The 15,627-nt window shown below is 35.0% G+C and overlaps 1 pseudogene; it reads right to left on the reverse strand.

The window, feature by feature from the left end:
- Positions 1–2,001: 2,001 nt before the first annotated feature.
- On the reverse strand, positions 2,002–9,530 carry LOC112748343 (serine acetyltransferase 1, chloroplastic-like; annotated as a pseudogene).
- Between the last annotated feature and the right edge of the window lie 6,097 nt (positions 9,531–15,627).

Here is a 15,627-nt window from a genome sequence, read left to right on the forward strand (position 1 = left end):
TAATTGTCTTTCTCATGTGCATAGATCCACCAGCTGAGTGGTCTAGAGACATTTGAGCTTTTTCTGTAAGCCCATAGTAGAAGATGTCTAACTGTACCCACTCTGAAAATATTTCAGAGGGGCATTTCCTTAGCATCCTTCTGTACCTCTCCCAGGCATTATAAAGGGATTCATGATCCTCTTGTTTAAAGCCTTGGATGTCCAGCCTTAGCTGTGTCATCCTTTTTGGAGGGAAATATTGATTCAGGAATTTGTCTGATAATTGTTTCCATGTTCTTATACTTGCTATGGGTTGGTTGTTTAAACACCTCTTAGCTTGATCTTTTACAGCAAATGGAAACAGTAATAATCTGTAGACATCCTGATCTACTTCCTTATCACGTACTGTGTCAGCAATTTGTAAAAACTATGCCAGAAACTCAGTAGGTTCTTCCTGTAGAAGACCGGAATACTGGCAATTTTGCTGCAGCATGATAATGAGCTGAGGATTTAGCTCAAAACTGCTTGCTTTGTTGGGAGGTATACAGATGCTACTCCCATATGCAGCAATAATGGGGTTAGCATATGACCCCAGAGTCCTTCTGGACTGCTCATTTTCACTTAGGTCCATGATGGAGAAAAGGAAATTGATGTGAATTGCAAATAAAATATATTTTTATTTTTATTTTATTTAGTTAAAAACAAACCGAATAAAAAAAATAAGATAAAACAAAATAATTAGAAATTAAAATATAAATTTCGAAAATAAAAAAGAAAAAGAAAAAATGAATTCGAAAACTAAAATAATTACTTAATTAAGAAGATTTGAAAAACTTTGGATATGATTTTTGAAAGGGATTTTGAATTTTGAAATTTCAAAACTAAGATAAGGTAGAATAAAAATTTTCTAAAATAAAAATCTGAATTTTTAAATGAAATTTTCGAAAATTCACTTAAATAAATATGAAAGATATTTTTAAATTTAATGAGGAAAGAGAAAAATAATAAAATGACACCAAACTTAGAATTTTTAGATCAAAACAAAGAAAACAAACAGAAAAATTTTGAATATCAAGATGAACACTGAGAGCAACTTTTGAAAATTTTTTTTTAGAAAACCGAAACACAAAGGACACCAAACTTAAAAATTTTTATACTCTGAGCACTAATAATTCGAAAAAAATTGAAAGAAAAATAAACTTATGCAATTGACACCAAACTTAAAATATGAAACTAAACTTAAACAGAAGTCTAAATTATGAAGTTATTGGTTTTGAAAACTTTCGAAAATAATTTAGAAAAATAAAATAAAATAAGGATTTTAAAATTTTAACCAAAAACGATAATATAAGACTCTAAACCAAAAATAAAAATTTCTCCTAATCTAAGCAACAAAATAAACCGTCAGTTGTCCAAACTCGAACAATCCCGGCAACGGCGCCAAAAACTTGGTACATGAAATCGTGATCGCAAACTTTTCACACAACTCCGTGCAGCTAACCAGCAAGTGCACTGGGTCGTCCAAGTAATACCTTACGTGAGTAAGGGTCGATCCCACGGAGATTGTTGGCTTGAAGCAAGCTATGGTTATCTTGTAATTCTTAGTCAGGATATCAGTAATGATTCTTAGTTTTAATTGCAAAAAAGTAAAAGAACATGAAATAAATACTTGTTATGCAGTAATGGAGAACAGGTTGAGGTTTTGGAGATGCTCTGTCTTCTGAATCTCTGCTTTCCTACTGTCTTCTTCTTCACGCACGTAAGGCTCCTTCAATGGCAAGCTGTATGTTGGTGGATCACCGTTGTCAATGGCTACCATCCATCCTCTCAGTGAAAATGGTCCAAATGTGCTGTCACCGCACGGCTAATCATCTGTCGGTTCTCACTCATGTTGGAATAGGATCCATTGATCCTTTTGCGTCTGTCACTACGCCCAGCACTCGCGAGTTTGAAGCTCGTCGCAGTCATCCCATCCCAGATCCTACTCGGAATACCACAGACAAGGTTTAGACTTTCCGGATCTCAAGAATGGCCACCAATAATTCTAGCCTATACCACGAAGGTTCTAATCTTAGATTAGAAACCCAAGAGATATACACTCAAGCTATTGCAGATAGAACGGAGGTGGTTGTCAAGCACGCGTTCATAGGTGAGAATGATGATGAGTGTCACGGATCATTACATTCATCAGGTTGAAGTGCAAGTCAATATCTTAGAATAGAAACAAGCGTGATTGAATGGAAAACAGTAGTAATTGCATTAATCCATCGAAACACAGCAGAGCTCCTCACCTCCAACCATGGAGTTTAGAGACTCATGCCATAGAAAATACAAGTTCTAATGTGAAATGTTATGAGGTACAAAATGAATCACTAAAAGTAGTTTTTATAATGAACCAGTAACCTAGGTTTTCAGAAAATGAGTAAGCTAAGATAGATAGTACATAGATCCACTTCCGAGGCCCACTTGGTGTGTGCTTGGGCTGAGCATTAAAGCTTTCACATGTAGAGACTTTTCTTGGAGTTAAATGCCAGCTTTGGTGCCAGTTTGGGCGTTTAACTCCAGCTTTTATGCCAGTTCTGGCGTTTAACTCCAGAAAAGGGTAGGAAGTTGGCGTTTAAACGCCAGTTTGCGTTATCAAAACTCGGGACAAGTATGGACTATTATATATTGCTGGAAAGCTCAGAATGTCTACTTTTCAACGCAATTGAGAGCGTGCCAATTAGGCTTTTGTAGCTCCAGAAAATCTACTTCGAGTGTAGGGAGGTCAGAATCCAATAGCTTCTGCAATCCTTTTTTAGCCTCTGAATCAGATTTTTGCTTAGGTCCCTCAATTTCAGCCAGAAAATACCTGAAATCACAGAAAAATACACAAACTCATAGTAAAGTCCAGAAATGTGATTTTTATTTAAAAACTAATAAAAATATAATAAAAAGTAACTAAAACATACTAAAAACTGCCTAAAAATAATGCCAAAAAGCGTATAAATTATCCACTCATCACATATCCAGCTGCAAGATCCCAGAATTTCTTTGACATGTGAGAATGGAACATCAACGCGCAAGTTACCTCTAAAATATGGTGAATTTTTCATTCTACAAAGCCATTTTGTTGTGGAGTTTCTACACACAACTAGTTTGGTGAATGATTTCCTTAGAGGCATAGTATTGTGTAAGCCGAAACTCAAGCCCATTGTCTGATATGAGCTTTTTAATTATGACTCCATATTGATTTTCAATCATTTGAATGAACACCTTAACTAATTGTGAAACTTCAGCTTTGGTTTTCATGAAATAGAGCCAAGTGTTTTTACTTTTGTCATCAACTATGGTGAGAAAGTACTTAAACAGATATAGTGTTGATAAGTCCCCAAATATCCATGTGAACAATGTCAAATTTATTATTACTCTTTGAGATTCTAGGAATAAAGGGTAAATGATTTTGCTTTGCGTAATGGCATGAATCACATGGCTTGCTTGAAACTGAATGTGTCATATCATTATACAATTTTTGCATTACATTTATTCTATTATCTGGTAAATGACCTAACCTAAAATGCCAAATTACATCCTAAATTAGGAGTGCAGTGTATGAATGATGTGCATCATGACTTGTATGTGATGTGGATGTGAGTGCAGTGGCTGCTATAGTTGGAATGGGAGCAAGACTTTCAAAAGCATATAATCTCTTCCTTTGCTCAGCTACACCAATTGTCCTCAAGGTGTTCTTGTCCTAAATTTCACATCCAGCATCATCAAAAATAATTCACATTTTAAATCAGCAATAAGTTTTGACAAAGAAATCAGATGAACTTGAAAGTTGGAATGTAAAACACATGCAGCAAATGAAATTGTTTTGAAAATAGTACAGTGCCAGTTGAATTTGCTATTGTGGTTGTGCCATCATGCATGTTAATCAGAACTAGTCTTATGTGATAGAGACTTTTGAAGAAATTTTTAGAATATGCAACATGGTTTATAGCTCCGGAATCTATGACCCATGAGTTATGATTAAAGACTAATAATGACATGATATACGAGATACCTTGGTTTGATGGGAGTGTAGTGGAAGTTATTTGGTTTAAGCTATGCTTTGGTTGTGAATTTTGCTAAAAGCCAGTAATGCTTCTTTCTACTCTGAGCTCAAATTGAAACCTGGTTTAGCATCATGTCCCTTCTGGTTTGGGTCATTATTCTCTGTATTCATCTCCTCTACAACCACATTATTGATTGATGAACCATTGCTCTTGTAATGTGGAGGATATCCATACTTTTTGTAACATGTATCAGTCGTATGACTGCTCTTGCCACAGTGTGAACACTGTTTAGTTCCTTTTCCATTTCTCCCTGAAGCTCCGCTTCCTCTTCCATTTCTGTCACATCCTCTGGGAGCAATGCTTGAGTTCTCAATTCTGCCATTCTTGGAGATAAACAGCAGAGATTTTCCATCTATAATATCATTCATGTGTATTTGCCTTTCTTGTTGAAGTAGAAAAGAAAACACCATATCCACCTTAAGTAAGGGCTTCATCAGCATGATTTGAGACCTTATTGTTAAAAATTATTCATTCAGTCCCCTTGGTAACCTCACTACATTTGACTCTTCTTTATATGCACTCATAATGCTAAACTCACAATTATAGCTCTCTATACACCTCGAACATGTTGGTATCAGCCTGAGATTGTCTAACTCTTCCCAAATTTCTTTCAACTTCGTGTAGTAACCTGTAACAGACAACTCTCCTTGCTTAATAGCAAATAGTTCTTTGATGAGCAGATATTTTATATGCTTTTTTGACATTACTTTCATATAGATTTTAGTAGTTTTTATTATGTTTTTATAGGTTTTAGTGTTAAAATCATATTTTTGGATTCTACTATGAGTTTTTGTGTTTTTGGGAAATTTCAGGTAATTTTTGGCTGAAATTGAGGAGTTGGAGTAGAAGTCTGATTCAGAGACAGAGAAAGCACTGCAAATGCTGTCCAGATCTGACCTGCCTATATTTCGAAGAGCTTTTCTGGAGATACAGAAGTTCAAATGGAGCGCTCTAAATGGATATGGAAAGCTAACTTCCAAAGCTTTCCAGCAATATATAATAGTCCATACTTTTCTTTGGATTAGAAGGCCTAAAACTGGCGTCCAATGCCAGCTTCCTACCCCCTCCAGGCGTCCAGCGCCCAAAGAGTAGAGCCTAGCATCCAAAGGTCCAGAGAGGACCCCCTAGCTGACATTCTACGTCCAAGAGACCTCAATGCATGTGGATCTCCTCAAAGCTCAGCCCAAATACTCATCAAGTGGGCCCCAGAAGTAGATTTTAGCACTAAATAGACTGTTTTACCTTACTAGTCATCTATTTAAGGGATTAAACTTATGTAATTCGGAGAACTTTTACCTTCTTCGAATTCTCCATTAGGGGAGACCTCCCGCTGAGGGAGGTCTGCCATTATTTTCGTTTTTACTTTGTATTTTATTTTCAGTATGAGTTTCTAAACCTCCTAGGTTGAGGGGAGGAGCCTTGCTGAGTCCCATGAATTAATAAAAGTACTATTGTTTCTTCTTCGATCCGTGTGTGATTAATTCTAAGATGTTTATTCATACTTCGTCGTGGTGAATAGGATGATCTAACCAATTAGCTCTATTCATCACATTAAGATGAACGTGTCTGACAAACACTCGCGTCTACTTGAATTCAGAATGCGTCTTTCACTAGACAATGATGAACAACAGCTTGAATATACATCTCTCAGACGGCTAATCCACGATTTCATTGGGGACTTCTCAAGAAATCAGTTTAGCCAATTTTCGGCGAGATTAGGGTCTCTGTGGTAGAGGCTAGAACCCAGATACAGCATTCTCTGATCTGGAAGATCCGACCTTGTCTGTGGCGTTTTGAGTAGGATCATAAAAGAGAATGGACTGTACGCGCTTCACCCTCAAGTAGAGATGGATCCACACTAAATCTGGGGTTCAGATCCAGAAGAGTATTGACAGCTGCTCAAACCAGTGTCAATCACTTACAGCCTGCCATAGAAGAAGATCATTCACAAGAAAAGAAGATAGTAGTACCAGAGTTATTTTAGAAAGACAAAGCAACTCCAACTCTCAACTTTATTCCTCTCACTGTTGATACTTCATCCAACTTCACATACTATAATCCTAATCAACCTAACAATAAGTACTCCTTCTAATTCCGCCTGACTAAGACCTGCAAGACAACTATAAGCTTGCTTTAAGCCACAATCCTCATGGATCGACCCTGACTCGCTCAGGTATTACTTGGACGATCCAGTGCACTTGCTGGTACTGCTGCTGTTGTACTAAATAGTGTGGGTTTTGCATACACGCGCACCATTCTTCCTCTAATTCAGCTACCCTATAGACATCTCCTTTACCATATATGTGCTTTAATTCATTCCAGAGCTCTTTCACTTAATCGATCCACACAACAATCTGAGCAATGTCTGGGCTCAGGGATTGGTTGATCCAAGATACCACACAATTATTGCATCACTCCCAAGCTTCAAGGGGTGTATCATCCTTAGCTGGTCTTCTAATGATTCCGTCAACAAATTTTTCTTTGTTCTTGGACCTCAATGTCCTCCATATTGCTCTTTCCTATGTTTGCTAATTGCAAGTTCCAAGAATCGTTGAAATCAAGGCTGAACCTGGACTCTCTCCAAGGTGAAGAAAATATGGATTTGTCAGATCCAACGCTAGGTTTAACTGATTCATGAGCTGCGAAAGTGCTTGAATGTCAACAGAGGAGAATGGATTTCCTTTAGAAGCCATGACGTTACTTAAATCAATGGATTTTTGAGGTGGTGTAGATCCAAATCTTTCTCTTTGAATTCGTTGATCGGAGTCTTTGTTTCCACTGAATTGATGAGATTCTTAAAACAATCAAATTCTTATCAAGCTCTTTCATGTGTATCCAAGAGAGAAGGCAAGAAGATACGGGAAGAAAGAACGATTGAGGGAAGAAGAAAAAAATCGTAGAAAATTGCAGAAATTGCTTTGATTTTTCAAGAAAGAGGTTTCGATCTTCGTTCCTCTCTTGAAACTCGATTCTAACCTAGCTCTCTGTCCACGCTCACCACACCATGTTCAATTTGGTGAGTTCTAGAGAGCTAGAGAAGAAGAACTTCATGCAAAACATTGTTGTGAAGAACCATGACTGAAGAAAGGGGCTTCTAGTCACTATACTTCATTTTCTAGTGAATTCTCCTCTACAGAGTTTATTTACATATTAAGTATAAATAGTGCTTAGTTCTAGCTAATCTTCTAGAAAATGTACTCTAACGTACTCTAATTAACTTTTTCTTTTCTCTAAACTAACTATACAATTATTTAACTACTACAAAATTGCTTCATCTTACCCAATATAAATATTAAGTTACTTTTGAATTATTACCATGAATTCTAGCATGGTTTTTCAGAATTATGGTATCCTCTTTAATTATTATCCCCAAGTTTTATTCATTTTTCTATTGTTTCTACTTGGTTATCCTTTAATGTTCTGATCGTGTGACACATCACCAAGGTTCGGAAAACCGGACCGGTTATCAAACCGCTCTAGCTACTAGTTCACTGGTTCATTAGTCCAACCGGTTCAACCGGTGGTTCAACCGAAAAAACCGTTTCAGAATAAAATAATAAATAAATTATATATAAACATCTTAAAATATAATTATAGTCTAATATAAATCTTAAATATCTTCCAAATTTAAAAACATATGAAATGTCAACCAAATCCATATGATCTTATCAAAATACAAAGTTAAATAGTGAAAAGAGCAATGGTGCAACCAGCAAGAATACAACTAGAAATAATCATTAATCACTCCTAAATTAATTCAAAACAGTAGCATAACAAATAATCACCCCTAAATTAATTCAAAACAACAGCATAACAAAATCACTAACAACAGTAGTCCTAGGAGGAACATCCTTAATCACCACAGAACCAGCACCAATCTTAGCACATTCACCAACCTTAATGTTCCCCAAAATACAAGTCCCTACACCAATCAAAACCCCATCACCAATCTTTGGATGCCTATCACCAGAAGCTTTACTAGTTCCACCCAAAGTCACACTATGCAAAATTGACACATTGTTACCAATCACTGCAGTTTTACCAACCACTAATCCAATTACATGATCAAGCAGAATCCCGCTTCCAATCTTAGCACCGGGATGAATAACAACCGCGAAAACCTCGGAAACTCGGTTCTGGATCATAATTGCCAAGACTTTTCTTCCTTGAAGTCATAGCTTATGAGCAACTCTATGAGATTAGCATGCTAAGAAGCCTTTGAAGTTCAAGAAGCAATGCACATGGCTTATGCAAGCAGGGTCTCTTTCCTTAACTGCTTTGAGATCATCCTTCACATCCATGATTTCTTGGTCATATTTCAAGATCCCAACAAAAAGATCAAAGAGTGTGTTACTTGGAAGGCTTGCACTGCTTAATAAAACATATATGAAATTAAAAATAGCCACAGCAATGAACATTAACAATTCTGCCTACACAATGAACATTAACAATTCTGCCTACAGCAATTCAGCCAGTCAACAATTATGCAAAACCGAGTAAGTTTCCAGCATTAACAAAGTACAAAACAGAGTAACAAATTTCAGCTTATTTAGCAAAGGAACGAACAGAAATTGAGCAACAAGTTTCAGCTTATTTACAAAACAGAGTAAAAAATTTGAGCAGAGGGCGACGAGCAGGACGAATCCAACGGAGGATGGGGAGAACTTACTTTCCCATCAGGCAGTGAAATAGCAGACTCAGTTCTAGAACAAATAATCATCCTAACCTTCAAATCAATAACTATTTCAACAAAAATTCAGAAACATCATACTCAAATTAAAAAATGGCAGCAGCAAGCCAGCAACATAACAAATCCATTTCAACAACATAATTTCAACAATACAAAATCAATGATTTACGTCATTTCAGATTCAAAAATTACTAATTATCGGACATTCAAGTTTCATTCAACACAGACTCAACAGAGCATAAAAGGGAATCACTAAACAGTTCCACTAACCTTCAACTGAGAGCAAGACGACGACAGCGACACCACGGCAAGCATCTCGAACTCGAAGCCTCGAACAGCGAAGTTAGAAGACGACGCGACGACGACGTGCCAAGCTAGGGATTTGGTTTGGAACAGGGGGGAGGAGGAGGCCGCGGAGGCGCCTACAACGACGAACGGTGGCGTCGAATCCGTTGAAGAGGCTAGGTTTTTGGTTTGGGTTTTGAATTCTTGAAGAAGCTAAGGTTGGTGAGTGGTGAGGGACTGATGGCATTTGATTCGCGAAAGGTTTGGGGGAGGGGGTGAGTGACGCGGCGTGGCTTTGTTTTTTTAAAGAACCGGCCGATTTCCGGTCCGGTCCAACCGGCCGATTTTTTGCCGGTTCGTCGATTTTCCAACGGTTTTGAAATTGGCGGTTTTAAGAGGAGGACCGGACCATTTCTCTCACCGGTTCTCGGTTCAACCGGCCGATCCGGTCCAATTTTCAGAACATTGCATATCACCATTACCATATTTTTGTTCATTCTTCATAATTTTATTTTTGCGCTTGTTTTTTGCAATTCTGCTTCTAACATAGATTTATGTCCTCTTACTTGATTTAAGCTCAAGACAATTGTTTTATCTCCCAAAAATATCAAGTTTTAGTAATTAATTTCACCTGCATCGTGAGTTTCAATAGTTCCGTTTACTTTCTGCAAATCATTCTTGTAGTATCATTTAAACCTTGAGTTTTTGCATTTTTGTTTGTCCTATGTTCATGCAATTTTGTTTACACTTCAAATTCTCAAAGTGATTTTAAATTTATGAAATTTTTATTTATATTGTATTTTAATTTTTTGTGATTAGCGAATTTATTAAAAAAATAAAATTTATAAAAATAAAAAAATAATTATAAAAATCAATTCTTATAAGATATAATAAATATATATAAATAATATCCGAAATTGACTCGTATTTTGGTTTTTCATATGTGGTGACTCTTTTTTTTTTAATTTTAATCCTAAAAGAATTTTTTAAAAAAGAATCCAAAGATATCCAGAAGAGAAAAGGGCGTGAGCAGAGGGAGCGGATCATGTCTTAACCCCTTAACGGGTTCTCATGGCATTAACCAACTGCCACAACGCCATTGAAATTGAAATCTTATTATTTGGTCTTTTTCTCATCAAACTTGTCATTTGTCACGGGCAGGCATACAAACAATTCGGTCAACATTTTCTACCCACACAACACATTAACATCATCCTCTCTTTTCTCTATCCAAACAATCCATCTACCCACATACATACCATATGCACATCATTGCCACAAAAACAAAATAGATTATATATGCACATCAGCTATACTATTATACTGACAATAAATAAATAAATAGAGAATAATACTCTACAAAAAGAATATCAATATATTCAAAAGATTTTAAAATAGTCCGATATACTTTAATACTTTTTAAATAAGTTAAAATTTTTCATTCGTTATCTAATCTTTTAATGATCTAAGTTATAATCACACATTTTGATTTACTGAATTTTTTTTTATTTTTTACGATATTTTTTCATCCAATAAATTAAGTATTAATTTGTTGTAGATTAGAGTTTGATTCAAAGATTTATTGTTAACGAATGCATCATCACTATATATAAAAAATAAAATTAAAATTTTGATACTTATTAGAATTATCTAGTGGATTAATTCAAATGTTAATTTACTGAACAATCTTACTGGATCAAAATCACCTACAATAAAAGCCTACCTACAATTCCGACCAGATATTAAAAAACATTATATTGAAACGGGACAAGTGAGAATTGACGCATCGAATGTTAATGTAGTGGAAATGCAAAACACAATGACAAAGGCCATAGGGTGACCAATGGTTTCTTAATGTTTTGGTGTCACAAACCGACAACTCGCCGCTAAAATGTTGATGTCCTTTTCCCTCACAATCTCAATATGCTGTGCCCCATGAACAACGCTTCTTCCTTCTCCAAATTAAGTTGGATTCTCTGAACTAGCACTTCAACTTTCAGTTACATGGGAATTCTAGATATACACATGCTTGGTCTTCCCAAACCCAATTTCAACCAAAATGTAATGAATTATAAGTTTATAACCTCTGGGCCCAAATAAATGTTTAATATTAATAATGCGCATAAATTATTAAATATTTAGGAAAATCTTAGTTTCAGATAATTAAAATTTTATTTTTATTAATTAGTAGATATTTTCTAATTTTTTAAATAAATACTTATTTCAAACAAAATAAAATTTTAAAATCGACACTTCCTTAAAATTAGAGACTATATTTACGTGATTAATTTTATGGTAACAAAATGCAAACATCAAGATATAAGAACAATAGCATTGTTTTCCAAATAATGATAATAATAACAGTAATAATATGAAATCGCAATCAATTGGCCTATGAATGTTCACGTCTTGCTTTTTTTTTTTTTTTTAAATATGATAATCATTGCTTTTTTTTTTAATAACAGTAATAATACTATAACCGTGAAATCAAATTAACCATTCTTTTATATTTCAGCTTGATGTTGTTGATGAAATGTTGACGTGGAATATGAAATGCTATGTGTTATGGATATGTTATTATGTCACGTGTTATTTTTACGTCCCATTAATAATAAGTAAGGTTGTGAGAATCGGACTAGTTAATAAATTAATAAGGTTATTGGTTTATTGGTTGGACCGAAATCAACCGAAATTCAATAGGTTTAATTAAATATTAAATAAAATTATTAAAAATCTATATATAATTTTAAATATATAAATTTAATAATTTTTAATTAACTTAATAAAATTTAAAATTTCACAATTTTACATAATAAATTATCCATAATTTAATATTAGAAGTTCACAAATTAAACAACTTCAAATATCAAAGTTCATAACTAAAAACAATCAAAATACACATAATGACAAATACATAATGTCTTACTATAAAAAGAAACATTAACAAACAAGTTTTCAACTAATCAAAAGCGCAACTCATCAAAAATTATAATCATCATTAAGTGTTCAAATATCTCCATCATAAACAGGTAATCCAAAGTCACCATCTTCAGAAGTACCACCAGAAAAAGCTGTATTTAAAGAATCAATCACAACATCAGGTTTATCCACATCAACTTTCACATCTCTTCCATCTAATAATATAGAATAGAAAAACAAAAAGAAACCAAAAGTTTTATCCGACAATCAGACTCCAAAATCAACAAAAATAGCAATTCAGAATCATTATAATTAACTCCAGTTTTGTAAACCCCGCAAATTAATAAACAATTAGCTAATAAATAAATTAGTATTTAAAGAAATTAAAAAATTAAATTTTTATAATCTAGAGGAGTAGAAATATTAAAGTATGAAATTTGACAACACTAATTTTAAAGATTTTGGCTCAAAACCGGGCCAACACGACGAACCAGTTGAACTGGGTCCAAGGCCCAACCTATAAAACCACTATACGAGCCTTCTCCACCTTCATTATTGAGCATACGTTGAAGGAGAGGGAGTTAACGCCGGAAAAAAACTAACCCCCACTTCTAATTTCAAATCCTTATAACTTTCAAACTGAAGTTCCGATTGACGAGCTGTCAGCGGTCACGTGTTTGTCTTGAAATTCTCTTTAATTCTATTTGAACAAAGTGGTAAAAAATTTGCATTTCTCACCCAGTTCTTCCCCTCCTCAATTTCATGAATTTGGAGTTTGGGTATTGAGGAATTGAATGATTTTGATGGTTTAGATAAACTCTAGTGGCGGATAATCGCTAAATTTTGTCCAATTGATCCGTGGGTAAGGTAAGAAACTGTTGAACCCTTGTGAATCATTGAATTAGTGAACCCTATGATGATTATAGTGATATTGGGTGAATTAGATTGTATTCTTATTGATTTGGAGTTCAATTAGACGGTTAGGAACGAAGTCCGGGTGATTAAGCTTGAGGAATTGATGTTTGGAAGCTTGGAACTTGTGAAAGGAGAGGTTTTTGAGGTGTTCCAAGCTTAGGGAGGAATCAGCCAAGGTATGATTTTGGTTTCTCATAGTTAATGTTTAATGTCACGTGAAAACTTAGGGTAGAAGACCATAAGATGGGAATGAACTGAATGAATATTTGATGGATTATGTATATAGTATACGATGTGTGTATAAAGGATAAATAAATTTGTATGTTTTGGATTATGACTTCAATGAGTATAATATGATTGTCAATGTGTTGAGAATTGAAGGTGAGTTTGTGAAATTGAATTGAATAGATTGGTTGAGTGATGTGTGGTTTGATTTTGAAATGATTTGATATTGAAAATGATTTGAATGACTGAGAATGGTTTGGTTTGATGATTGGGACCCTTAAAGGGTGGCAGAAGTTTGAGTTTTAGATGAGATGCTGCTGAAAATTTTATAAAAATTAGAAGCTTTGTTTGAAGTGAATATTTAGAAAGAATTGGTTATAAGGAATATATTTTTTAGGTTAGATTTATTTAGAAAATAATGAATTATGTTTTGAGTTTAAATTATTGATGAACAGAATGGGAGGCGTGATGATGAGGAATGGTGATGGTAATAATGATGAATTTGAGACCCAATGAAATATGAACTGGTATGAATTGACGATGATAATGAATTAAAAAGTATGTGAGTTACAAAATTGAGATAAATTGTTGACTCTCTTTACGTAAGATGTAACTGGATACTTTAACTCCATGGGTTCCACCATAGGCATATATATATATGAATTTGAGCTTGGAAAATTTTCCATGGTTATTTTTGTTCTTGGGGATGCGCGTACAGTGGGACTATCTGTGGTTAGCTACCAGGACATGTCGAGCTGGCTATGTAACTGATGATGTGCGGAAAACGATCCAACACAAAACTCACCGGCAAGTGCACCGGGTCGCATCAAGTAATAATAACTCACGAGAGTGAGGTCGATCCCACAGGGATTGAAGGATTGAGCAATTTTAGTTTAGTGGTTGATTTAGTCAAGCGAATCAAGATTTGGTTGAGTGATTTGTGATTTGCAGAATTTAGATTGCATGGAAAGTAAAGGGAATGGGTAAATTGCATTGAATTTAAAGAGAACTGAAATTTAAAGTGCTGAATCTTAAAGAACAAGAAATTAAATGGCAGAAACTTAGAACGCAAGAAATGTAAATTGTAGAATCTTAAAGTGCAAGAAATGTAAATGGCTTGAATTGTAAAGGGAATTGGGAATTGGATTTGCAGAAATTAAACAAGGAAAAGTAAAATTACAACAAGCAGAGAAGTAAAGGATGACTTGAATTGAACCGGATCTTAAAACAGAAATGTAAATGAGCTTGAAAGCAGTAAACAGAGAATTGAAAATGGGAAATCCAGATCTCAGGACCCAAGAGACTAGATAACCAAGTCTAGATCTCAATGCCTTCCTAGATCCAACAAGAACAATTGCAAAGGAAACGAAAAATTGTAAATTGCAGAGAAAGTAGAAGACAGAAGCAATTAACCAAATGGAAATTCAATTATGCAGTAAAATGAAACAGAAAGATCTTAGGATGAGATTGAAACAGAATTCCTTCAATTCTCCAACCCAAGATCCAAGACAAGAAAAGTAAAGAGTGCTGGGCAAGAACAAGGAAGAAGAGAGATCAATTCTCCTCCCGAATTCTCTTGAATTAAAACAACAATGCCAAGAAATGTAAAGTGAGCTCTCTACTAAGTGTACTAATCAAAACCGAAAAGAAAGCTCCTCTGAAAACTCTCTACGAAAACTAAAAGAAAGCTCCCTTAAAAACTTAAATCCTAAGCTATTTATACACTTTCTTCAAATGGTCTTCAAGCTTTGAATTGGGCCTTTGCTCTTGATGGAATTGGGTTGATAGAGGCCTTGGTTGATTGCTCTTGGAGTTTGGAGAAGAACCGAAGTGAACCGGGTTTGGAATCATATAAGCTTGAGTAAAAGTTTGAGTAAAAATTTGAGGCAAACTTTTACTCAAACTTTTCTTATCAGCCACCCCATCCTTGCTGCTACCAACGTTTGAGCTAAAGTTTGGGGTCAAACTTTTGCTCAAACGTTGGCTCCCCCTTGCACACTCATGGCGCCAACGTTTGCCAAAAAGTTTGAGGCAAACGTTGGCGCAAACTTTTGCTCTCCAGGGTGTGTTGTTCATGGCGCCAACGTTTGCCAAAAAGTTTGAGGCAAACGTTGGCTCAAGCTTTTCTCCCAAAAGTTTGCGCAAAAGTTTGAGGCAAACTTTTGGTCAAGCTTTTTTCCCAAAAGTTTGCGCAAAAGTTTGAGGCAAACTTTTGGTCAAGCTTTTTGTTCCCTGGGTTGTTTTCACTTCTTCCAAAAGTTTGAGCTAAAGTTTGTGGCAAACTTTTGCTCAAACTTTTTGTTCTCTCTTGCTCCTAGCCATTCCTTCTTGCTTCAACCTTTCTCCAAGCTTTCTTCACCTATCATCAATCAACCAAACATATCAAAGCTATGCTAAAAATCATGAGATATTCATTCTTTCATAATATGTGACAATTATAGCATAAAACCTCATGAAATTGCATTAATTCATCTATGGTTGATTCAATCAAAGGAAGCATAAAACTCTACCCAATTG

This window comes from Arachis hypogaea, chromosome 15 (assembly GCF_003086295.3).
Source record: "Arachis hypogaea cultivar Tifrunner chromosome 15, arahy.Tifrunner.gnm2.J5K5, whole genome shotgun sequence".
Taxonomy (NCBI): domain Eukaryota; kingdom Viridiplantae; phylum Streptophyta; class Magnoliopsida; order Fabales; family Fabaceae; genus Arachis; species Arachis hypogaea.